Source organism: Bufo gargarizans, chromosome 4, assembly GCF_014858855.1.
Source record: "Bufo gargarizans isolate SCDJY-AF-19 chromosome 4, ASM1485885v1, whole genome shotgun sequence".
Taxonomy (NCBI): Eukaryota; Metazoa; Chordata; class Amphibia; order Anura; family Bufonidae; genus Bufo; species Bufo gargarizans.
In genome coordinates, this window is record NC_058083.1 from 516791705 (window position 1) to 516818209 (window position 26505).

Sequence of the window (26505 nt, forward strand, 5' to 3'; positions counted from 1 at the left end):
GTGTAGATGTGATGTCATCAGCGCAGGCGCATTGAGGAAGGAGTGGCCGAGCGTTTTTTGGGCGTTTGGCGTTTTTTTTAAAGCAGGATGCGGCTGCTACCAGCAAGTAACGTCCCTACTTGCTGGTAGAGAGGCAATTTACATATTATAAAAGTCTGTTTTTTAAAGAAATTACCTCTCTACCAGCAAGTAGGGACGTTACTTGCTGGTAGAAGCCGCATCCTGCTTTAACCACTTCAACCCCGCTAGCTGAAACCCCCTTCATGACCAGAGCACTTTTTACACTTCGGCACTACACTACTTTCACCCTTTATCGCTCGGTCATGCAACTTACCACCCAAATTAATTTTACCTCCTTTTCTTCTCACTAATAGAGCTTTCATTTGGTGGTATTTTATTGCTGCTGACATTTTTACTTTTTTTGTTATTAATCGAAATGTAACGATTTTTTTGCAAAAAAATGTCATTTTTTACTTTCAGCTGTAAAATTTTGCAAAAAAAACGACATCCATATATACATTTTTTCACTAAATTTATTGTTCTACATGTCTTTGATAAAAAAAAGTTTGGGCAAAAAAAAAAAATGGTTTCGGTAAAAGTTATAGCGTTTACAAACTATGGTACAAAAATGTGAATTTCCGCTTTTTGAAGCAGCTCTGACTTTCTGAGCACCTGTCATGTTTCCTGAGGTTCTACAATGCCCAAACAGTAGAAAAACCCCACAAATGACCCCATTTCGGAAAGTAGACACCCTAAGGTATTCGCTGATGGGCATAGTGAGTTCATAGAACTTTTTATTTTTTGTCACAAGTTAGCGGAATATGATGATGATTTTTTATTTTTATTTTTTTCTTACAAAGTCTCATATTCCACTAACTTGCGACAAACAATAAAAAATTCTAGGAACTCGCCATGCCCCTCACGGAATACCTTGGGGTGTCTTCTTTCCAAAATGGGGTCACTTGTGGCGTAGTTATACTGCCCTGGCAATTTAGGGGCCCAAATGTGTGAGAAGAACTTTGCAATCAAAATGTGTAAAAAATGACCAGTGAAATCCGAAAGGTGCACTTTGGAATATGTGCCCCTTTGCCCACCTAGGCTGCAAAAAAGTGTGACACATCTGGTATCGCCGTACTCAGGAGAAGTTGGGGAATGTGTTTTGGGGTGTCATTTTACATATACCCATGCTGGGTGAGAGAAATATCTTGGCAAAAGACAACTTTTCCCATTTTTTTATACAAAGTTGGCATTTGACCAAGATATTTTTCTCACCCAGCATGGGTATATGTAAAATGACACCCCAAAACACATTCCCCAACTTCTCCTGAGTACGGCGATACCAGATGTGTCCACTTTTTTGCAGCCTAGATGCGCAAAGGTGCCCAAATTCCTTTTAGGAGGGCATTTTTAGACATTTGGATCCCAGACTTCTTCTCACACTTTCGGGCCCCTAAAAAGCCAGGGCAGTATAAATACCCCACATGTGACCCCACTTTGGAAAGAAGACACCCCAAGGTATTCAATGAGGGGCCTGGCGAGTTCATAGAAATTATTATTTTTTGCATAAGTTAGCGGAAATTGATTTTTTTAGTTTTTTTCTCACAAAGTCTCACTTTCCGCTAACTTAGGACAAAAATTTCAATCTTTCATGGACTCAATATGCCCCTCAGCGAATACCTTGGGGTGTCTTCTTTCCGAAATGGGGTCACATGTGGGGTATTTATACTGCCCTGGCTTTTTAGGGGCCCTAAAGCTTGAGAAGAAGTCTGGAATATAAATGTCTAAAAACTTTTACGCATTTGGATTCCGTGAGGGGTATGGTGAGTTCATGTGAGATTTTATTTTTTGACACAAGTTAGTGGAATATGAGACTTAGTAAGAAAAAACAAACAAAAAAACAAACAATTTTCCGCTAACTTGGGCCAAAAAAATGTCTGAATGGTGCCTTACAGGGGGGGGGGGGGGTGATCAATGACAGGGGGGTGATCAATGACAGGGGGGTGATCAATGACAGGGGGGTGATCACCCATATAGACTCCCTGATCAACCCCCTGTCATTGATCACCCCCCTGGTAAGGCTCCATTCAGACGTCCGTATGATTTTTACAGATCCATGGATCGGATCCGCAAAACACATGCGGACGTCTGAATGGAGCCTTACAGGGGGGTGATCAATGACAGGGGGTGATCAGGGAGTGTATATGGGTGATCACCCCTCTGTCATTGATCACCCCCTGTAAGGCTCCATTCAGACGTCCGCATGATTTTTACGGATCCATGGATACATTGATCGGATCCGCAAAACACATGCGGATGTCTGAATGGAGCCTTACAGGGGGCTGATCAATGACAGGGGGTGATCAGGGAGTGTATATGGGTGATCACCCCTCTGTCATTGATCACCCCCTGTAAGGCTCCATTCAGACGTCCGCATGATTTTTACGGATCCATGGATACCAAAACACATACGGACGTCTGAATGGAGCCCTACAAGGGGGTGATCAATGACAGGGGGGTGATCAATGACAGGGGGTGATCAGGGAGTGTATATGGGTGATCACCCGCCTGTCATTGATCACCCCCCTGTAAGGCTCCATTCAGACGTCCGCATGTGTTTTGCGGATCCGATCCATGTATCCATGGATCCGTAAAAATCATACGGACGTCTGAATGGAGCCTTACAGGGGGGTGATCAATGACAGGGGGTGATCAGGGAATCTATATGGGTGATCACCCCCCTGTAAGGCTCCATTCAGACGTCCGCATGTGTTTTGCGGATCCGATCCATGTATCCGTGGATCCGTAAAAATCATACGGACGTCTGAACGGAGCCTGACAGGGGGGTGATCAATGACAGGGGGGTGATCAATGACAGGGGGGTGATCAATGACAGGGGGGTGATCAGGGAGTTTATATGGGGTGATCATGGGTGATCAGGGGTTCATAAGGGGTTAATAAGTGACGGGGGGGGGGGGTGTAGTGTAGTGTGGTGTTTGGTGCGACTTTACTGAGCTGCCTGTGTCCTCTGGTGGTCGATCCAAACAAAAGGGACCACCAGAGGACCAGGTAGCAGGTATATTAGACGCTGTTATCAAAACAGCGTCTAATATACCTGTTAGGGGTTAAAAAAATCACATCTCCAGCCTGCCAGCGAGCGATCGCCGCTGGCAGGCTGGAGATCCACTCGCTTACCTTCCGTTCCTGTGATGCGTCCAGGAGGAATAAATCAACCACCTCCCGGACGCATCGGTGCGTTAGGCGGTCGGGAGGTGGTTAAAAAAAACGCCAAACGCCCAAAAAACGCTCGGCCACTCCTTCCTCAATGCGCCTGCGCCGATGACGTCACATCTACACCCGACGCAGGCGCACTGAGGAAGGAGCGGCCGAGCGAGCATCCTCCTCTCAGCGCGCCTGTGCCGACTGAAGAACAGGACGGCGCAGGCGCGAGATTTATAACGCAGACAGAGCCAGCCAGAGGACGAGAGCGATCGCTGGCCCTGTCAATCAACATGAGGAGGGGGCGTTTTTTTGAAAGCAGGATGCGGCTGCTACCAGCAAGTAACCGCCCTACTTGTTGGTAGACAGGTAATTTACATATTATAAAAGTCTGTTTTTTAAAGAAACTAGTGAATGAAAAAGACTAAGAGCACTATATATTGAAAAATCGCTTTATAAGGATTTTAAGTAGCCAAAAAACGAAAAATGACTTTTGGGGGGTGACAGCCAAGCCCTTTAACCTCCTCAGGACCGCCGCACGCCAGGGATGCATCTTTGCGGCGGCCCTGTAATTCCTCCTGATGACGCGCCGGCGCGTCATCTCGCGGGACGCGAGATTTCGGTCAGAGCCGGCCCGCGCATGGGCATTGCGGGCCGGCAAAAGTTAAAGCACAATTTCGTCATCAGCCTGCCAGCCAATGATCGCCGCGTATCGCTAATCAGCATTTGTACTATTATAGTATCTGTAAGTGATCAGAACTGATCACAGTCAGATCTATAATAGTATTATTGTCACCTTAGCTCGCCCTCCACCCAAAACGCAGTGTTTGCCCGATCAGGCCTGATCGGTCGGCCACACGTGTGTTCACCCATGCCCGCCCCACCGCAGTGATCACTGCACAATCACTTTAAAAGCACTGCGGCGATAAAAAAATCTGTTTTGATATTTTTTATCAATCGCAGCGGCCTCCGGTACTTCGCTAGCCTCCCATTTGTAAGACAGGCTTGCTTTTTTTCTTGGGTAGTCTCAGGGAATACCCCCTAAATTTAGTATTCCAAATGGCAAATAAGGGGTATTCTTCTGAAGAGGCCTACAGGCTTTTGACCCAGTCAGATGAGGAATGGGAACCCTCATCTGATGAATCTAGAGGGTCAGAATATGAACCTGTAGAAAGCAGTCCAGGACACGATTTGAGACCATCCTGCGTTTCCTGCACTTTAGCGACAACAGCACCTCCCGTCCCAGAGGCCACCCAGCTTTTGACCGGTTCCACAAAATTCGGCCCCTCATAGACCACTTAAACACCAAATTTGCAGATTTGTATACCCCTGAGCAAAATATCTGCGTAGACAAGTCCCTTATACATTTTACCGGGCGCCTTGGCTTCAAACAATACATCCCAAGCAAGCGCGCCCGGTATGGGGTCAAATTGTATAAGTTCTGTGAAAGGGCCACAGGCTATACCCACAAATTTCGGATCTATGAGGGTAAAGATCAGACCCTGGAGCCGGTCGGTTGCCATGACTACCAGGGGAGTAGTGGGAAGACAGTTGCCAAGGGGGCCCGGCGCCCCGGCAGCGTGTGTGACAGTTTATTTTCAAGTTAGTTAAAGGAAACCTGTCACCATGATTTTGCGCATAGAGCTGGGGACATGGGCTGCTAGATGGCCACTAGCACATCTGCAGTACCCAGGTCCCATAGCTCTCTGCGCTTTTATTGTGTTAAAAACCCGTTTTGATTGATATGCAAATGACCTGATATGAGTCCTGTAGCCGGAGATGAGTCAAGCGGAAAGGAGCCCAGCACCGCCCCGCGTCCTCCAAATCTCCTCCTTGCCGGATGACGTCACAGAGCTGGAGCGCCGAAATCTCGCGATGCGCGAGCTAGCGCATGCGCAGTGTCGGCATCATGTTCATTCCCTGTGCTGGCATCAGCACAGGGAACGAACTACGCATGCGCTAGCTCGCGCATCGCGAGATTTCGGCGCTCCAGCTCTGTGACGTCAGCCAGCAAGGAGGAGATTCGGAGGACGCGGGGCGGTGCTGGGCTCCTTTCCGCTTGACTTATTTCCGGCTACAGGACTCATATCAGGTCATTTGCATATCAATCACGGGTTTTAAACACAATAAAAGCGCAGAGAGCTATGGGACCTGGGTTCTGCAGATGTGCTAGTGGCCATCTAGCAGCCCATGTCCCCAGCTCTATGCGCAAAATCCTGGTGACAGGTTCCCTTTAAATATTGTGTTCAGGGCCCCTTCACACCAGCAGCCGCTAATGTGATCTAATCTTACTGTCTGCTAAAGTCTCCTGGTGTGTCTGGGATTCAAACCCACAACCTCCAATGTATCAGTGGTAAAACATTAACCCACACAGCCATAAAGGCTGCATTACAACTGATTGAAAAAATATGAAACTTCTGCTGTTATAGCCTGCTAAGTGTACATCTATACACCTCACAGCTGCCCCAACACACCTAGCACTGCTATATCTGTATATGATAGCTGTCCCAGCACACTCAGCTCTGCTATATCTCTATATATGAGCAGCTGTCATGTGTATAGATGTACACTTAGCCAGCTATAACAGTAGAAGTCTCATATTTTTTCAGTCAGCAGCAAGGCAGCTGGTATGGTCTTGTGGTTAGCTGCTTTGCCTCTGAAGCAGAAGGTTGTGGGTTCGAATCCCAGCAGAAACTTTTCTGAAATACAAGCACTGACTCTATATATGGACATACAGGGCGGGGGACACACAGGAAGAAGCTGCATCGCATCGCTGACATGGAGGTAAGTAGAAGTGTTTATTATTTTATTTTTAATACCTGACTTTTACTGCCATGGGGGAGCGGGAGGCACCTGATACTGGCAGTGGCACCTGATACTGGCACCTGGGGGGGGGGAGCGGGAGGCACTTGATGGTGGTGATTATGGTGGGCTTTTTTACTTCCCCATGGTATGACCCCCTAGTAGCAGCACCAGCCTCTCCCTGCTCTGCTATCCCTCTGCCCCTTCTCCAAATCCTTATTATGAAATCTTTCTCATTAGGATAAAACACAACATCAGCTCCACCGAGCCCCCGGCCAAAGTGTGGAAGTGGCGTCCGAGATACCCAAGGGCCAAGTAACTAAGTTTTCATGTGAAATATGTTTGTTATACACATATAGCCTACACTGTGCCCCACAATGTACAGTATACCTCTATACTGTGCCCCACAATGTACAGTATACCTCTATACTGTGCCCCACAATGTACAGTATACCTCTATACTGTGCCCCACAATGTACAGTATACCTCTACACTGTGCCCCACAATGTACAGTATACCTCTACACTGTGCCCCACAATATACAGTATACCTCTACACTGTGCCCCACAATATACAGTATACCGCTACACTGTGCCCCACAATGTACAGTATACCGCTACACTGTGCCCTACAATGCACAGTATACCTCTACACTGTGCCCCACAATGTACAGTATTCCCGCTACACTGTGCCCCACAATATACAGTATACCGCTACACTGTGCCAAAGGAGTGGGGTTTACACAGGAGGAGGGAGGTGCGAAGTGCGCTGAGGGGGGCCCTTACAAATATTTGCTGTGGGGCCCAGTCACTTCTAGTTACGCCCCTGACTCACCAGAACTTGTGGCCCAGCAATAGTGGTGGTGTATATTTTGCAATCATGGGCATTACTGAGTAATGCATTCTGGTGCAGGTAATCACATAGCAGGCGGAAGGTGTATCTGCAGTGCCATGGACATCCCCTCCCGCCCCAGAACGTAAGGACACTTGCTCTATGCGATGCTACGATATAGTTTAAACAAGCCCTCAATGAAGTTGTTTTAATTTTACCTTTTTATGTTGCTACAGTTCATTATCCCTTATACAAGAAAAGTTTTCATTTTTTTATGTCATTTTTTTATATTTACATTTAAAATACAGTAAATTATGTAGATGGACACAGGTCTAAACAAAAAACTATTGATATTTCATATATACACATATAGCCTGAATATGATTTATTCAAACTTTATAAATACTTTTGTGTGTGAAGCAATGTGTGTACACTGGACCATAAGAAAATGTAAAACACATTTTGTATAATTTCTCATATTTTGGGATAAGGGATACTAGTATTAGTATTTATGTTTTTTTGTGAGTTGGATGCTTTTAGATACACTCAAATGGTTTATTTTACAGAGAGAAGTGACAGTGTTGCTTGTTTTGACACAGAAAAAGATGACGACCACCAACGGGTAGATGCAGTGAATAGTAGTAACATGGCCGCCGTCCTCCTTCATGCAGATAACGCACTCTGTGCTGAAAAGCAAGATTCAACTACAGTGATAGACGCTGATGTAAACTGTCAGCCAAAATAATAATACCTGTATGTTTACTTTATCGATGACACCAGAAAATGCAAATAAGGCCAGTAATGTCAACAGCCAAAATGACCACATTGTAACCCAAGAGCAAGGGGCACTTTTAATGCAAGTGCTTCAACAGAACCATGGCTTGACATTTTCTGCTGTTGAAGACATAGCAACACTGATCAACACTATAAATGGAAGAAACGGTGTCCCTTCATCCAAGTTTCTGTTAAACAAGACTTTCGAAAAAACAAGACATCGAAACACACTATTTCTGTGCTGATTGCTTTACCTACATTGACAAAACTGAATCAGACATGTGTAACTGCAGTTTTTGTGGATCCATGTACAGCTGCAATTATAACAAAGTAAATCAAGCCTATTTTATGTACAATAGTGTGATTATCCCGAAGAAGAGGGCCCTACGCCCTCGAAACGCGTAGACAAATAAAGTTTTTTACCTTTTACTACACTACCTGCGTGATGTATCCAGCCTAGCAGCGCCACAAGAGATAAAGGAGTTCCAGTTTTTTCTTATTATTATTACTCACCTATTTTTTGTACATGCCACTTAAGACACAATTGCAGACCATGTTAGAGAACACTGATCTGTACGATATTATCTGTGCAACTCGTGAAACCAACAGCAATGGGACATAACAGATGGTAAAACGTAGCGCTCTATTACAGAGAACATTGAAGGTAGTTTTATCACTTTCATTCAACTGTGATGGTGTCCCAGTTTTCAAGTCATCATAGTCCTGTATGTGACCTACTTTGTGCGTCATTAATGAAGTACCAATGTTAGTCCGTAATAGTTATGTTTTAATGGCTTCCCTACGGTTCGGTCGGTCTGATAAGCCACCAATGAGTGTTGTCCTCACACCATTTGTCAATGAATTAAAAACATTATCAAAAGAAGGATTTTATTGGAGTCATAATGGTAAATGAAGGTGTTTGAGCTATTGTTCACATCAGATGCTGTTGCCCGTCCCTTAGTCCAAAATTTCACCCAAATTTAATGGAGCTTATGGATGCGGTTTCTGTTTGCAAGAAGGTGAAGTTGTCCAAAGAGGAAGGGGCACTACACGGGTCTATAAATTTGAGCAACCACATCTAAGGCAGGCACAGGAAGCTCTTCAGCATGCAGAGATGGCTCTACATCAGGGCAAACCAGTATTTGGTGTAAAAGGAGTCTCGCTCTTGTTTGACTTGCCCCATTTCAATGTTCTTGACTGTGTGGTACCAGAGTACATGCACTGTGTACTTTTAGGGGTTGTAAGGCAGCTAGCTACGATCTGGTTTGATACCAAGTTCCATTCCAAAGAGTTCTACTTGGGGATGCAGCGTCGTGAAATTAATCTACGTTTGCTACAGATTCAACCTCCATGCAATTTTGCACGTATACCACGATCGATAGACATGCGCAAGTTGTGGAAGGCACATGGATGGCTTGCATGGCTGTCATACTACAGTGTACCTGTACGTTGGGGACTAATACATGAACAATATCTTGTGCATTGGTGCAGGCTTGTTGGGGGAATTGGGTTGCTTTCCAGTGAGTGTGGACTTAGCCAGTGCACAACAAATGTTGGAGAAGTTTGTTTCTGACATGGAAAAACTCTATGGGATTGAGCATGTTTCTTTCAACACACACTCCCGTGTTCATATTACACAGGATGTGACAAATTGGGGTCCCTTATGGGCACGGTCTGCATTTCAGTTTGAAGCATTTAATGGTATACTGTTAAAATTGATAAAAAGCTCAAATAATGTCATGCAGATATGCAGTTCATATCTGAAAATCAGAAATATGCCTCTTTATGAGAAAGAAATCATGCATAGGGCTCCCAAGCCCATTAAAACATTGTATACCACCATGAAAGACAACAGCATAGAAGGTAAAGTTTGTTACTTGGAAGATTCGGTCAAGGCTCTTGGCCCTTGCAAAATATGTTCAGTGAGACGATCACATTTTATTGCTTTGCACAGTGTTCTAGAAGTTTGTTAAACCAAATATGACTGCAAGATACTACAATCGTGTGACCATAAAGACGTTTTTCATGCAAGCTCCAACAAACGTATAACTTTGCGGAATAGTTACACAGCAATTTTAAATAATGGAAATTTCTTTACTGTTGAATCTTATCTTGTGCTTGATAATTCATGTATTTGTTATGCAATTGGTAGATTTCTGTCAGTTGCTCGTGACCGTACTACAATTTGCAAGGAGAAAAAAAACAATAAAGACCAAAGGTGCCCAATTGGTAAAAAATGGAAAACAGTGACCACCCAATACAACCAAAAAGGACACCCGTAGTTGTAACTCGGTACTAGCTCCCGAGCGAAACAGGCGAAAAAACAAGAAAACAGAGCTCATGGTACCAAAAGTAAAAATATTATTTTATTGTAACATAGTTAAAAAGTATGAAGCAATAAGTGATATGCCGTAAAAAAGGTGAATGGAAGCAGAAAAAAGAACGCCACCCTGGGATAGCACACGTGTCAAATGTAAAAAATAATAATGATCAATGGAATAAATTATATACAATCCAATGACCAAAGAATGCAGCATAAATAACGGTTGAGTCCGGGGGTCAAGGGGGTGATATAGCACACGGTCTTTTTTGGTGAGTCTTTGCTCTCTTTTTTACCTATACGGCATTTGATTTAGGTTATTTCATACCTAGCCACTACTGAGGTTTGCTCTTATTTCCTTCATGCTGCACCCGCAATGCAAACCCTGTTTCAGTTTTTGCCGTGTAGGTTTTCTTTTGATTGCTGACTCAACCGTTATTTATGCTGTATTCTTTGGTCATTGGTCGGTCATTGTATCGTATATAATTTATTCCATTGATCATTATTATTTTTTACATTTGACACGTGTGCTATCCCAGGGTGGCGTTCTTTTTTCTGCTTCCATTCACCTTTTTTATGGCATATCACTATTGCTTCATACTTTTTAACTATGTTACAATAAAATTATATTTTTTACTTTTGGTACCTACGAGCTCTGGTTACTATTTGCAAGGACAGAGAAGTCAAACTAGGGCATTTAGTTCTCATGAATATAGTTCCTGGCCATCTTGTGGCAATACCAGCTTCTTCCCTCAAGTATAAATGTGTGTTTATTAAAACAGCAAATGATGCTGTAGTAGGCTTGCCCACAAACCTGTACGACTTAAAAGGCTGATGTCAACTGCAGAATACGTTTCTGCCAGTGTCATTCCAGAGATGTGAAGCTGATGCCAATTTCAAAACTTTAAAAATAAGAACATTGCAATAGGATTTTATGCCAATATTGTAGATTGTATTAATACAATTTGTATGTATCAACAGTTGGTTACAAATAACTGTTGGATTTGTTTAATATTGTTATTTGATTACACTAAACTATTAAATAAAGCTACGGCATTAAAAGCATTCTGTCAGCCAGATTTTCAATATTGAGTTGTTCATATCCTCATATCTGTCTTCACTATCTAATTAAAAATATACCCCAGCCTGTCTTGTCATTTTTGATAAAAATCTGTTGTATTCATATGCTAATTACCTTGCAATTTTGCCCTCCTGCCGTTTGTGCCCAGCTGCGCCCATCCTCACCCAGCCCAGTGCCGCCCTGCTATTAATTATTCACTCCTCTCTTTTTTCTTTTTCCGAAGTGCTCTGTAATCTTGCGCATATGCCGCTCTTACTAAGGCTACTTTCACACTAGCGTTCGATCGGATCCGTCTGCATTATATTGGCATATAAAAGCTAAGTGTGAAAATAGCCTCGGACGGATCCGTCCAGACTTTCAATGTAAAGTCAATGGGGGACGGATCCGCTTGAAGATTGAGCCATATTGTGGCATCTTCAAACGGATCCGTCCCCATTGACTTACATTGTAAGTCTGGACGGATCCGCACGCCTCCGCATGGCCAGGCGGACACCCGAACGCTGCAAGCAGCGTTCAGCTGTCCGCCTGTCCGTGCGGAAGCGAGCGGAGCAGAGGCTGAACGCCGCCAGACTGATGCAGTCTGAGCGGATCCGCATCCATTCAGACTGCATCAGGGCTGGACGGAAGCGTTCGGGTCCGCTCGTGAGCCCCTTCAAACGGAGCTCACGAGCGGACAGCCGAACGCTAGTGTGAAAGTAGCCTTAACTAAGTTTTTGGAATGCATTCCCAAATACATTTCACAATATATCTTGAAATGTCTTTTTTTTTAAATCTCAAAAATATATATTTTAAAAATATATTTTAAAATATGTCTTTGAAAAATACTTTTGAATTAAATTTTTGGAATGCATTCCCAAATACATTTCAAAATATGTGCTAAAATGTTTTTTTTTTTACATTTTAAAAAATATCAAAAATATATTTTAAAAATATATTTTTAAATGTCTTTGGAAAATATATTTTAATTACATTTTTGGTATGCATTCCCAAATATATTACACAATATATCTTGAAATGCAATTTATTTCCATGTTAAAAAATATATTTTTAAAATATATTTTCATATATATGTCTTTGGAAAATATATTTGAATTACATTTTTAGAATTCATTCCCAAATACATTTCTAAATATATGCTGAAATGTTTTTTTTTTTCATGTTAAAAAATATCTGAAAAATATATTTTCAAATCTATAACTTTGTAAAATATATTTAAATAAAATATATTTTAATTTACATTTTTTGAATATATCTTAAAATATATTTGAGTGAGACAATATATTGTACATAAATGTCACATATATTAATTTATTTACTAAATATATGCAAAATATATTTCTCTTCCACATAAGAACTCTTTCAGCTCTACTATGTTGGCTGGATTAAATAGGAATTTTTCCTTAGGCTTTAAGGCTCCATTCAAACATCCATGTGTGCTTTGCGGATCCACGGTTCCGCAAAACACGGACGCTGGCAATGTGCGTTCTGCATTTTGCTGACCACATATCGCCGGCACTTAATAGAAACTGCCTAATCTTGTCTGAACGGAATTGCGGACCCGCAAGACTGAACCATCCCAATGAATAACAGTGTAATCGAGGGCATTTCCCCTTAGTGCTACCACACAGTACTAGGTGGGCATAACTACCCTTTATGATAGTTATGGCCACCTTGTGGCCCCTTCACAGTAGTATGTAAATGTATTTGTGTGTAACCAGCATCTGTGGTTGTGTTCATAACCATGTTTAAGTAAAAAAAATATATGTTTTTGTCAAAACGGGTGTTTGAGTTGCTTTCCTCATTCGTCCTCATGGCAAAACCAAAACAGCCTTTTGTGGCTGAAATGTTGATGGTTTTAAAAAGGTTGTGCACCTTTTTTTTTTTTGGTAGCTCCCTCATCTAAGCAGACCTGCAAAGGGGAGCACACTTACCCGGTACTGGGTCCTGACTCTTTCACTCCCTGGCCTTAGCGGCCTTGCTCAGGTTCCCTGCTGCCAATAACTGCTTTGCAGCAAATTAGTAGCCACAACGTTGATCTGCTCATCTTGCATCATGTGCCCAATTGCCATCCTTCGGCAGTGTAGCGGCTATCAAAGACCAGAGTAAAAAGTCTCTTTGATAAATGACCCTCAAAGTGTCCTAAAAAGTTCCAAAAAGTCTGGGATCCATGGTGGTATTCTCCCCTCATCATCTGCACACACAGTGACCACCAACTCTTCCTTAACTCCGTAAGTTCTGGGGCCATATCTTATCAGCTAAAGAATAAAGAGACATAGGCCCAAAATGCAGATATTTATTAACAAATGGTAACAACATGTTTGACACAGTTATATAAAGTCTAAGGGAATCATGTGACGGATCGCCTGATTACAGCGCAGGGTCATTTACTTTGTTTCACGCAGTACTTCACTTAAAGTTACTTAGGACCTGAGAGCACATGCATTACAATAAGTGGACCCTAGAGCAGCGGAAGATTGTTTGCTACACCACGGCAATACAGAGGAGCAGAGACACCAGGCTAGGGGCCAGCAGGGGGAGGGCCGCACTTTTTTTAAGTGCGGCTGCACTGCGCTTCATAACCTGTCATAATCCCGCGAGACCTGTTACCTCCTGCGGTGGGTCTCTGTCACCACCAGACATCTGAGAAGCTCTGACGGACGTTCTTCAGAACCTCCTGCTTGAGGTTCCTTTTGTTTTGCTTTCTTTTTCTCATCTCGTTAGCCTCTCTCAGCTGTCATGTAGTTGCACTGATTGCATCCCTTTAAATCCCTTCCCATACTGCATCACTTTGCGGTTTATACAACTTCCTGGAGTGTGTGCATGCTGGATGCTACTACTGAGTCTTCTACAGATAGGTTTGTTCATTCATTTGTGTTTTCCTGTTTGCTGGATCCTAGGTGACCCTGACTCCCTCCGTATTAAGTGTAGGGAGCCGGTGGTCGTGTCCCCTCACTATTATAGGGTGTTCAGGTGTCATACAGTCGAGGAACGAGGGTATGCAATCATCTACCATAGAGATTTTTGCATAGGCTGAGCAGTAAGGGAGAGAGCCAGGTCTGTTACAGGGCTTACACTCTGGTTCCTTAGTTTTGGATCCAGTCAGTCGGATCTTCATTTTGTGTCTTCTAGTTTTCTGTACACCTTCCGTGACATTATAAACCGCCAAAACCGCCTTAAGCATGAATCCGGTTTCAACCTTGATTGACCGCATGCAGGGTCTTTCACTGGAGGTAGCAGAGCTCCGGAAAACTGTCTCTCTCTCAGTTTGAGGTGACCGTTTCTGCTTGCGTTCATGGAATTTGTTCTGAGCCTAAAATCTCGCTTCCGGATACGTTCTCCGGGGGTAGTGAGAATTTTGTTCGTTTTAGAGAGGCTTGCAAACTCCATTTTCGCCTACTTCCCCATTCCTCTGATGATGAGGAGCGGAGGGTGGGGATCATCATCTTGCTGCTCAGGGATAACGCTCAGTTCTGGGCCTTTTCGCTGCCGGTGGGGGCACGGCCCCTCTGTTCAGTGGATGAATTTTTTTTAGCCCTGGGTCAGATATATGATGATCCGGATCGTATTGCTCTGTCTAGACTACGTCTTTTATGCCAGGGTAAACAGTCCGCAGAGATATACTGTTCAGAATTTCGGAGATGGGCAGCTGATACTGGTTGGAATGATGCTGCACTCCGAAGTCAATTTTGCCATGGTCTTTCAGAGGGATTGAAAGATGCATTTGCCTTTCATGAGAGACCTACCTCCTTGGACTCTGCCATGTCTCGGGCCATTCGTATTGACAGGCGTCTTAGAGAGAGAGGAGAGATCACTCCTTCCTGTCATACTCAGTCCAAGGACAGTGCGGCGGTCTCATTCAGTGCACAGGGGTCTCAGTCGCTCTCAATGCCTTCTGAGCAGGAGCCCATGCAGCTGGGTTTGCTTGCCTCTGACAATAGAAGATTTAGCTCTCATAGGAAGGTTTGTTTCTGTTGTGGAGGTATAAATCATTTGGCAAATGTTTGTCCCTCTAGGAGATTCAGGCAGTTTTTTTAGAGTAATAAAGAAACAAAAAGAAAAAAATCCTTCCATCTGTTACTATTGGCAAGGTTGATGCGGAAATTGAAGGTTTTCCGTTTGCTTGTAGTTCCCGTTTTGTCCTACCTGCCAGGGTGGCGCTAGAGACCAAGAACATTTTTTGTGAGATTTTTGTAGATAATGGAGCAGCTGTCAATCTCATTGATAATCAATTTCCTATAACTCATGGTTTCCAGGTATGCACTTTGGGAAAGGATATACCTGTTTTTGCTATTGATTCCGTTCCACTTTCTCAGAAATCGTTAAAGGGCATAGTTCACAATATCTGTTTGATTGTGAGTGATACTCATGTTGAGGATGTGTCATGTTTTGTCCTAAGCGGGTTGCCTACTCCTCTAGTGTTGGGGCTACCCTGGCTCACTAAACATAACCCCACCATTGATTGGCAAGCGAGGCAAATAAATGGTTGGAGTGACTTTTGCAGAGAGAATTGCCTCACGACATCTGTTTCTGAGGTTTCTACTAAGACCGTACCATCTTTACTCTCTGAATTTTCGGATGTGTTCTCTGAGAGTGGTGTTCAGGACTTGTCCCCTCACAGGGAGTACGATTGCCCTATTAATCTCACCCCAGGCGCCAAGCTGCCTAAATCTCGTTTATACAATCTCTCCCAACCTGAAAGGGTCGCTATGCGTGCTTATATCTCTGAGAGTCTGAGAAAGGGACACATACGACCCTCGAAGTCACCTGTTGCCGCTGGTTTTTTCTGTGTTAAGAAAAAAGATGGTTCTTTAAGACCATGTCTGGATTTCAGGGAGCTGAACAGTATCACTATTCGTGACCCTTATCCACTTCCTCTGATCCCGGACCTGTTTAACCAGATTGTTGGGGCTAAAGTTTTTTCCAAGTTGGATCTAAGAGGGGCATACAACCTGGTCAGGGTCAGAGAAGGAGACGAATGGAAGACGGCCTTCAATACCCCTGAGGGCCATTTTGAGAATTTGGTTATGCCTTTTGGTTTGATGAATGCTCCAGCCGTCTTTCAGCATTTTGTGAACAGCATTTTTTATCATTTAATGGGGAAATTTGTACTAGTGTTTCTAGATGACATTTAGATTTTTTTCTCCTGATTTCAAAACTCATAAGGAACACTTACTTCAGGTCTTGCTCATCCTGCGGGAGAATAATATGTACGCTAAACTGGAAAAATGTTTGTTTGCGGTTCCAGAAATTCAATTTCTGGGGTTTCTTCTCTCCGCTTCTGGTTTTTGCATGGACCCCGAGAAGGTCTGCGCTGTGCTTGAGTGGGAGCTTCCCGAGAATTAGAAGGCGCTGATGCGTTTTTTGGGTTTTGCCAATTATTACAGGAAGTTTATTTTTAATTATTCCTCTGTTGTTAAACCACTCACTGATATGACTAGAAAGGGGGTAGATTTTTCCTCCTGGTCGGTAGAGGCGCGTAATGCCTTTTCTAGTATCAAGGAGAGTTTTGCTTCCGCTCCCATCTTGGTACACCCTGATATTTCTCTGTCCTTCATAGTTGAGGTGGACGCTTCTGAGGTGGGTGTGGGTGCGGTCTTGTCTCAGGGTCCCTCTCCTGCCAAATGGCGACCGTGTGCCTTTTTCTCGAAGAAACTCTTCTCCGCAGAGAGAAATTACGATGTGGGAGATAGGGAGTTGTTGGCCATCAAGTTAGCTTTTGAGGAATGGCGTCATTGGCTAGAGGGAGCCAGACACCCTATTACTGTGTTTACTGACCATAAGAATCTGGCCTACTTGGAGTCAGCCAAGCGTCTGAACCCGAGACAGGCCAGATGGTCTTTGTTCTTTTCAAGGTTTCATTTTGTTGTCACGTTCCGCCCTGGGGTTAAGAATGTGAAAGCGGATGCCCTGTCACGTTGTTTTCCGGGAGGTGGGAATTTTGAAGACCCAGGTCCCATTTTGGCTGAAGGTGTGGTGGTCTCTGCTCTTTATCCAGAATTGGAGGCAGAGGTTCAGGTAGCCCAGTCAGAGGCCCCTGATCTTTGTCCTCCTGGGAGGTTGTTTGTGCCTCTCGCTTTAAGACACAAGATTTTTAAGGAGCACCACGATATTGTCCTTGCTGGGCACCCGGGGGCAAGAGCCACAGTGGATCTCATCGCTCGGAGATTCTGGTGGCCGGCGCTTCGTAAGTCGGTTGAGGGTTTTGTGGCAGCCTGCGAGACCTGCGCTCGTGCCAAAGTCCCTCATTCACGGCCATCAGGTTCTCTCCTTCCATTACCCATTCCTTCCTGTCCTTGGACACATCTGTCCATGGACTTCATTACGGACCTGCCTCGTTCCTCGGGGAAGACTGTGATTCTGGTGGTGGTGGACCGTTTTAGCAAAATGGTGCATTTCATTCCTTTTCCTGGCTTACCCAATGCTAAGACGCTGTCGCAGGCATTTATTGATCACATTGTCAAATTGCATGGTATTCCTTCAGACATAGTCTCTGATAGGGGCACGCAGTTTGTTTCCAGATTCTGGAAGGCTTTCTGTTCTCGCTTGGGGGTTCGGTTGTCATTCTCTTCTGCTTTCCACCCGCAGTCGAATGGCCAGACAGAGCGCGTCAATCAGAATCTGGAGACATATCTGCACTGTTTTGTGGCGGAGAATCAGGAGGATTGGTGTTCTTTTTTGTCCCTTGCTGAGTTTGCTTTAAATAACCGTCGTCAGGAGTTCTCTGATAAGTCACCATTTTTTGGTGCATATGGGTTTCATCCGCAGTTTGGGACATTCTCTGGAGAGGGGTCTTCTGGTTTACCTGATGAGGACAGATTCTCCTCATCTTTGTCATCTATTTGGCAAAAGATTCAGGATAATCTAAAGAGCATGAGTGAGAGATATAAGCGTGTGGCAGATAAGAGACGTGCGCCTGGTCCGGACCTGAATGTTGGTGATCTGGTGCGGTTGTCTACTAAGAATATCAAATTGAAGGTTCCCTCCTGGAAGTTGGGTCCTAAGTTTATTGGGCCTTACAAAATCTTGTCCGTCATCAATCCTGTTGCCTACCGTCTTGATCTTCCTCAGACTTGGAAGATCCATAATGTTTTTCATAAGTCCTTATTAAAACCTTATGTCCAACCCATTGTACCCTCGTCTTTGCCTCCTCCTCCGATTGTGGTTGATGGTAATCTTGAATTTCAGGTCTCTAGGATTGTGGATTCTCGTGTTGTCCGCGGTTCTCTCCAGTACCTCTTTCATTGGGAGGGTTATGGTCCTGAGGAGAGGATGTGGGTCCCAGTGACGGACATTAAGGCCACTCGTCTCATCAGGGCTTTCCATAGGTCCCACCCTGAGAAGGTGGACTCTGAGTGTCCGGAGTCCACTCGTAGAAGGAGGGGTACTCTCACCACCAGACATCTGAGAAGCTCTGACAGACGTCCTTCAGAACCTCCTCCTTGAGGTTCCTTGTGTTTTGCTTTCGTTTTCTCATCTCGTTAGCCTCTCTCAGCTGTCATGTAGTTGCACTGATTGCATCCCTTTAAATCCCTTCCCATACTGCATCACTTTGCGGTTTATACAACTTCCTGGAGTGTGTGCATGCTGGATGCTACTACTGAGTCTTCTACAGATAGGTTTGTTCATTCATTTGTGTTTTCCTGTTTGCTGGATCCTAGGTGACCCTGACTCCCTCCGTATTAAGTGTAGGGAGCCGGTGGTCGTGTCCCCTCACTATTATAGGGTGTTCAGGTGTCATACAGTCGAGGAACAAGGGTATGCAATCATCTACCCTAGAGATTTTTGCATAAGCTGAGCAGTAAGGGAGAGAGCCAGGTCTGTTACAGGGCTTACCCTCTGGTTCCTTAGTTTTGGATCCAGTCAGTCGGATCTTCATTTTGTGTCTTCTAGTTTTCTGTACACCTTCCGTGACAGTCTCACAGGATCACTGCTGGAATGACGTGGGCAGAACCACATGATTGCGCACCGAACTGAAGCCCGCCGCAACCCGCAAGTACGGAGCAAGTACAGGGGAGGTGCCGAGATGATGATCAGTGGCACTAATGTCTGAATTCAGAAAGGGGGGGCCCGCGCCGGCCATATGAGGGCAGGGCAGCTGCAGCAAATAATGAGGGGGCAAGATGAAAATGAAATATATAGAGGGGCAAAAAATGAAATATATAGAAAGTGGGGGCAAAATGAAATATAGGTAGAGAGGGGACGTCTGCCAAAACTTTGGCAATAATAACCGGGTTATTATTGCCAAAGTTTTGTCAGTGGCCCTTCTCTCACTATATTTCATTTTGCCCAAACTCTCTATAGATTTCATTTTTTGCCCCTCTATATATTTCATTTTGCCCCCTCATTATTTGCTGCCCCTGCCCTCATATGGCTGGTGCGGGCCCCCCCTTTCTGAATTCAGACATTAGGGCCAGTTATAACCGCGCCGACCATACGGGGGCCCACGCCGACCATATGAGGGCAGGGGCAGCAAATAATGAGGGGGCAAAATGAAAATGAAATATATACAGAGAGGGGCAAAAAATAAAATATATAGGAGTGAGGGCAAAATGAAATATAGTGAGAAAGGGGGCCACTGACAAAACTTTGGCAATATTAACCATGAGCAGCACCGTGCTAAGTCGGCCACATGAGGGGCACGGCAGTGCTTATGGTTATTATTGCCACGGGGGGCAAAAATTTAAAGTTTGCCCTGGGGCCCATAGAATTCTAGTTACACCACTGCGCCAGATGCATGCGCGCCTGACGTGCACATCACACACAGCACGCGGCCGTACAGCGGGATAAAAGGAGAGTGTTCCTTCCTTCCAACTGTGATACCGGCCATCCACTGCCACCAATGAAAATGCTTGAAAAGGGCTAGTGAGGCAGGGATTGGTTAGGTCCCACTGCCCCACCAATGAAAATAAACATGAGGGGGGTTGTTGACATCCAGTTTCAGCTAGTATCTGAGGGAGTGAGCGGGAGAATGACCTGCAGTTCCTCTTCCATGTCACCTTTAAAATATCAGCAGTGCAGCAGAGACCCTAGTCAGTTTTGAGTCACATTTAAATAATAAATGTAATAGTTATATATTTTAACATGCACCTTGTGTTTTGTTATGCGCGTGAATCAGTCAGCGCTGACCAGCACCCCCTAAGCCCCGCCCCAGAACCCCCCACCCCACCCAGTCCCTGGGGAAATTGTCTTGCATGTAACTGGTCCTTGGTGCAAAAAAGTTTGGGGACCACTGCTCTAGAGCTAAGGTCCTGATTTTAGGGCTGATTCACACGAACGTATGGTTGCCATGCCCCTGTTGCGGACTGCAAATAGCTGTCCGCAAAACATGGATACCGGCCGTGTGAAATCCGTATGGCGGTGCGGACCCATTGAATTGAATGGGTCCGAGATCCGCAAAATACATGAAAAGATAGGACATGTCCAATCTCTTTCGGTGCAGAGGTACAGACCCCAAAGTCCTTGGACGAGCTTCTGAGTATTTCCATGGGCTTTCAATCCGTGATTCAGCTCCACAAAAAATAGGACATGCCCTATCTTTTGACATATCTTACGGATTGCCGGCCCATTAAAGTCAATAGGTCTGCATCTGTGATATGGAGTTCACGCAGCCGGTGTCCTTGTTTTGCAGACCCGCCATTTTCTGTCCACAACAGGGGCACAGCGACCATATGGTCTTGTGAATGAGCCCTTAAGAACTTAAGGCAAAGATAAAATCGTAACATAATTGGTATTGCCGCATCCGTAATGACTTGCACTATTGTGAAAGAAATTAAGTGGTTAATAAACATGAATGCTAATTGTACTTAAATTGTCAAATCTCTATTTTCTGAGTTTTAAGCCTAAAATCTATAATTGAGAAATATAGCCACCATATAGTTTTATCAGACACCGCAAATGGGGAACTACTTGGCAGAATGTGATATATACAGACAGGGGGATTTTTCGCAGATAGACACACATGGACATGAGTAATCTATGTGTCATTTTTCATACCATCATGTTTCTGATTGGTTGCTTTAATAAATACTCATGTTATGGCTAAAGTGGGGTGGCTAGATCCACAATGTATATCTAATAAAATTGGCTTGTTGGGCGCTGCCCGGCAGAGAATCGTTTAACCAGCAACTTGTAACTGTCTGGCTGTTTGATTCTTAGGTCGACCGCATCCCCTGGCACCTGGGGAAAACGTATTAACCAATTTGAATCCCACAGACAAGCGAGTGTAGTCCTCGAGTTTGGGACTTTTCTTAAATTGCAGCGACACTATACAATTATCATGTCATTTATCCCATACAGAGAAGGCCAAAATAAAGGCCACTATTGCTGCTTTGCCTAAAAAAAAAAAGTGATGTGTATCCCAAAATGAAACCAATGGAAACTACAAGTCATCCCGCAAAAATCAAGCCTTCACACAACACAGCTCTATGGAAAGAAGAATAAAAAAAAGTTGTGTGTCTTGGGATTTGGCAATGCAAAAACATTTTCTACTTTAAAAAAAAGGGTTTTATTGTGCAACAGTAGTAAAACTTTTTTTTAAAAAAAAACTGTGTATTTGGTATCACTATAATCAAATAATGAATAAAGTTATCATGTTATTTGTTCCAAAAAATAGACACTGCAAATTTTATAGCATAAAAACAGTATTGATGTTTTTCCCCATCTTTCTCCCAGAAAGAGTTAATAAAAGTTAATCAGGAGGCCATGTGTACCCCAAAATGGCACCATAAAACAAAAACAAGCCCTCATACTGCTACATAAAATTAATCAAAGTTATAGCTCTTGGAAGTTGACAAGTTAAAATTTTAAAAAATCCCTTGGTAGAAAAACATTTTTCCTCTGTAGGCTCTCTGCTGTGCAATTACAGATGAAATCCTGAACATGTGGCTTCGGCCCTGTGTGAATTCACTGATGTGTGATAAGACTTGACCTACCGGTAATTCTATTTCATTTAAAACATGAAAAAAAATTCGCCCCATGTGGATTTTCCAATGTCTAACAAGATCTTCTTTATAGTTATCACTAGTGTTCAGCTAAGCAAACCATCTAAAGTGGAATTCAATCTGAATTTTAGGAAAAATTCGATTTTAAATGAAGCCAAATTGCCTTGGGCTTCATGATAACGAATATTTTTTTCCTAAAATAGCGGCTGGAATTGTCTTAGAAAAAAATAGAAAAAAAAAAACAATTAACTCGCCTCAACCACTTGCTCGCGCAGAGGCAGTCCGCTCCTCTCTTAACTAAAAAAGACCTGTCGAGGGACCTGAGCTCAGTGTGATGATGTAACCGTGCTCTACTAGCATGATCACATGGTGAAGTCATCACGCTAAGAGCAGGTACTTCTGCAGGTCTTTTTCAATCAAGAGAGGAGCAGACAGCCTCTGTGCGAGCAAATGGATGAGGGGAGTGATTTTTTTAACCCAAAAGGCCATGTGTACATATGAGCATGTTACCGTTTTTAATGGCTGTTAGACGGGTGGACTTCGGTCTAAGGGGCCGTTAAAAATTGTTTAATCGACTGATAGGCTGAATGGGGTTTTAAAATAATAATTTGTGACAAATTAATTCGGAACAAGTCAAATTTATTTTTGAACTTTGACCAAGCTGCAGAATTGAAGTTTTCAAACGCTCGCTCATCTCTAGTTATCACATTCTGAACATTAAAATAACTTCTTTCCAGTGTGAATTCTCTGATATTTAACAAGATTTGATTTATTTATGAAAGATTCCCCACATTGTAAACAAGGAAATGGCTTCTCCCCTGTGTGACTTCTCTCATGTATAAAAAGACATGATTTCTGTGTGTAAGATTTCCCACATTGCAAACAAGAAAACTGCTTCTCCCCTGTGTGATTTCTCTTATGTATAACAAGACATGATTTCTGTGTGTAAGATTTTCCACATTCTAAACAAGAAAATGGCTTCTCCCCGGTGTGACTTCTCTTATGTTTAACAAGAGCTGATTTATCAGTAAAGCATTTCCCAAATTCTGAGCATGAAAATGGCTTCTCCCCTGTGTGAATTCTATGATGTTTAAGAAGATGTGATTTCTGCTGAAAACATTTCCCACATTTTGAACATGAAAATGTCTTCTCCCCTGTGTGAGTTCTCTCATGTATAACAAGATATGATTTACGGTTAAAACTTTTTTCACATTCTGAACATGAAAATGGCTTCTCCCCTGTGTGAACTCTCTGATGTCTAACAAGATCTGATTTAGATTTACATTTCCCACATTCTGAACATGAAAGAGCATTCTCCCCTGTATGACTTCTTTGATTTTGAACACTTCTTTTGTGGCTTTTTTTTTTTTTTTTTAACAGTCTGAGATGAATCATAAGATTGAAATCCATCCAAAGGATCAGATGATAGATCTTTGCTGTGAAAGGCTGAGGATACATCTGAGATAATGGCATGCTCTTCATGTGTATCTTCTGTGACACCACAATGTGTTCTAAAATCTGACATTACATGTTTCTCTGAGCTCCTGGTACAGTCATCTGCCAATAATAAATCAGAGTTTTATAATTTTAAAATTAAAATTATATTTCTATTTTATAACATGGGAAAACAGATCACAATCTGACAGTAGACCAGTAGCCTGGACCAGTAGATGATGATGTTACATCACCAGGCTGTTTTTTTTCACTGTTGCGCTGAAGCCAGCATCTTCATAGGTTCACAAGGGATCTGTGAGTCAGTGCTATAAGCTGGTGTCCATCTCACACACTGACCGCTAACTGCACTTAAGCACAAAACACGCAAGAAATTGAAGCTGAAAGACCACCTATCTACCTCACAGATGCAGTAAATAGATTATTGCTTATATACCACATACATATAAATAATACCGGCATGTACTGTACATATAATAGTCTGTTCATAATCACATGTATGGGCTCTAACATACAGTACAGACCAAAAGTTTGGACACACCTTCTCATTCAAAGAGTTTTCTTTATTTTCATGACTATGAAAATTGTAGATTCACACTGAAGGCATCAAAACTATGAATTAACACATGTGGAATTATATACATAAGAAAAAAGTGTGAAACAACTGAAAATATGTCATATTCTAGGTTCTTCAAAGTAGCCACCTTTTGCTTTGATTACTGCTTTGCACACTCTTGGCATTCTCTTGATGAGCTTCAAGAGGTAGTCACCTGAAATGGTCTTCCAACAGTCTTGAAGGAGTTTCCAGAGATGCTTAGCACTTGTTGGCCCTTTTGCCTTCACTCTGCGGTCCAGCTCACCCCAAACCATCTTGATTGGGTTCAGGTCCGGTGACTGTGTAGGCCAGGTCATCTGGCGCAGCACCCCATCACTCTCCTTCATGGTCAAATAGCCCTTACACAGCCTGGAGGTGTGTTTGGGGTCATTGTCCTGTTGAAAAAATAAATGATGGTCCAACTAAACGCAAACCGGATGGAATAGCATGCCGCTGCAAGATGCTGTGGTAGCCATGCTGGTTCAGTATGCATTCAATTTTGAATAAATCCCTAACAGTGTCACCAGCAAAGCAACCCCACACCATCACACCTCCTCCTCCATGCTTCACGGTGGGAACCAGACATGTAGAGTCCATACGTTCACCTTTTCTGCGTCGCACAAAGACACGGTGGTTGGAACCAAAGATCTCAAATTTGGACTCATCAGACCAAAGCACAGATTTCCACTGGTCTAATGTCCATTCCTTGTGTTCTTTAGCCCAAACAAGTCTCTTCTGCTTGTTGCCTGTCCTTAGCAGTGGTTTCCTAGCAGATATTCTACCATGAAGACCTGATTCACACAGTCTCCTCTTAACAGTTGTTCTAGAGATGTGTCTGCTGCTAGAACTCTGTGTGCATTGACCTGGTCTCTAATCTGAGCTGCTGTTAACCTGCAATTTCTGAGGCTGGTGACTCGGATGAACTTATCCTCCGCAGCAGAGGTGACTCTTGGTCTTCATTTTCTGGGGCGGTCCGCATGTGAGCCAGTTTCTTTGTAGCACTTGATGGTTTTTGTGACTGCACTTGGGGACACTTTAAAAGTTTTCCCAATTTTTCGGACTGACTGACCTTCATTTCTTAAAGTAATGATGGCCACTCGTTTTTTTTTACTTCGCTGCTTTTTTCTTGCCATAATACAAATTCTAACAGTCTATTCAGTAGGACTATCAGCTGTGTATCCACCTGACTTCTCCACAACGCAACTGATGGTCCCAACCCCATTTATAAGGCAAGAAATCGCACTTATTAAACCTGACAGGGCACACCTGTGAAGTAAAAACCATTTCAGGTGACTACCTCTTGAAGCTCATCAAGAGAATGCCAAGAGTGTGCAAAGCAATAATCAAAGCAAAAGGTGGCTACTTTGAAGAATATGACATTTTCAGTTGTTTCACACTTTTTTGTTATGTAATTCATAGTTTTGATGCCTTCAGTGTGAATTTACAATTTTCATAGTCATGAAAATAAAGAAAACTCTTTGAATGAGAAGGTGTGTCCAAACTTGGTCTGTGCTGTATATATTTCTTTATCTTATATTGTTATATATTCTGAAGGACCTTGATGTATCTAGTATGTTGCATGAGAATATTCACTTCTGAAATATGTGGAGAAGAATATTCCTTTTTAAAACAGCTTTAATGAGGATTCGTTCAGAAGAAGCTGTGTTATTCTAACTAGCGCTTAATCACTGTTAGACAGCTAGAAGATACACAACGCTTATGGTAGTATAGGCCTCAATTGTATTTCTTATCTATAACAATGAATTTATAGGTTGGGAAACTCTTGCCGATTCCTCCAAGTCTGGATTATAATTGCTACAGGTGTCGTACTAAATCCCTTAACGCTGATTTAATGTACAGAGGTCAAATGTATAGAGTGCAGGATGATGTCAGGCATGTATAAGTTAACCATTTCTAGTATGATGCTAATGGTTTAAACAACAGTGCCACCTAGCTGTAAGTAGGTATCATTACACCAGTAATAACAATGTATTCTGGGTAATGAAGTGACATCATGAGCATTATCATAGATTCACGCCCATCCAAGATGATTGGAAAACTCTAATCTAGGAAGGTGTGTTCGTCTGATAAGGTTGTGGATAATGACCCACACACAAGTGGTAAAGAAGAACCAAGGAACCACCACCAAAGAAAATAAAAAGAGAAAGAAACTGTAAGGTACCTGTAAAAGGTAGTGTCCGAAGTGGAAATAGTGTGCTTGAGATCCAGGCAAAGCGTCGTCAGGCGAATAGTTCAGAATCAAAATCCGGAGAAGAGTCAGGCAGGCTAAGGTCATTCACGATCTGGCGGCAAGGTACAAAATCAGCAGGCTGTAGAATAGTCGGGATATCAGGCAGGAGTTCAATACAAGGAAGATCACTGAAGTCAAAACACCCAGGGAAGAAATCCAAATAAACGGGCACTGAGTGATGACCTCACTTCCTATTTAAAGGCTGTCCAGATTGAGAATTGTCCACAGCTGGCAGCAGGTGGA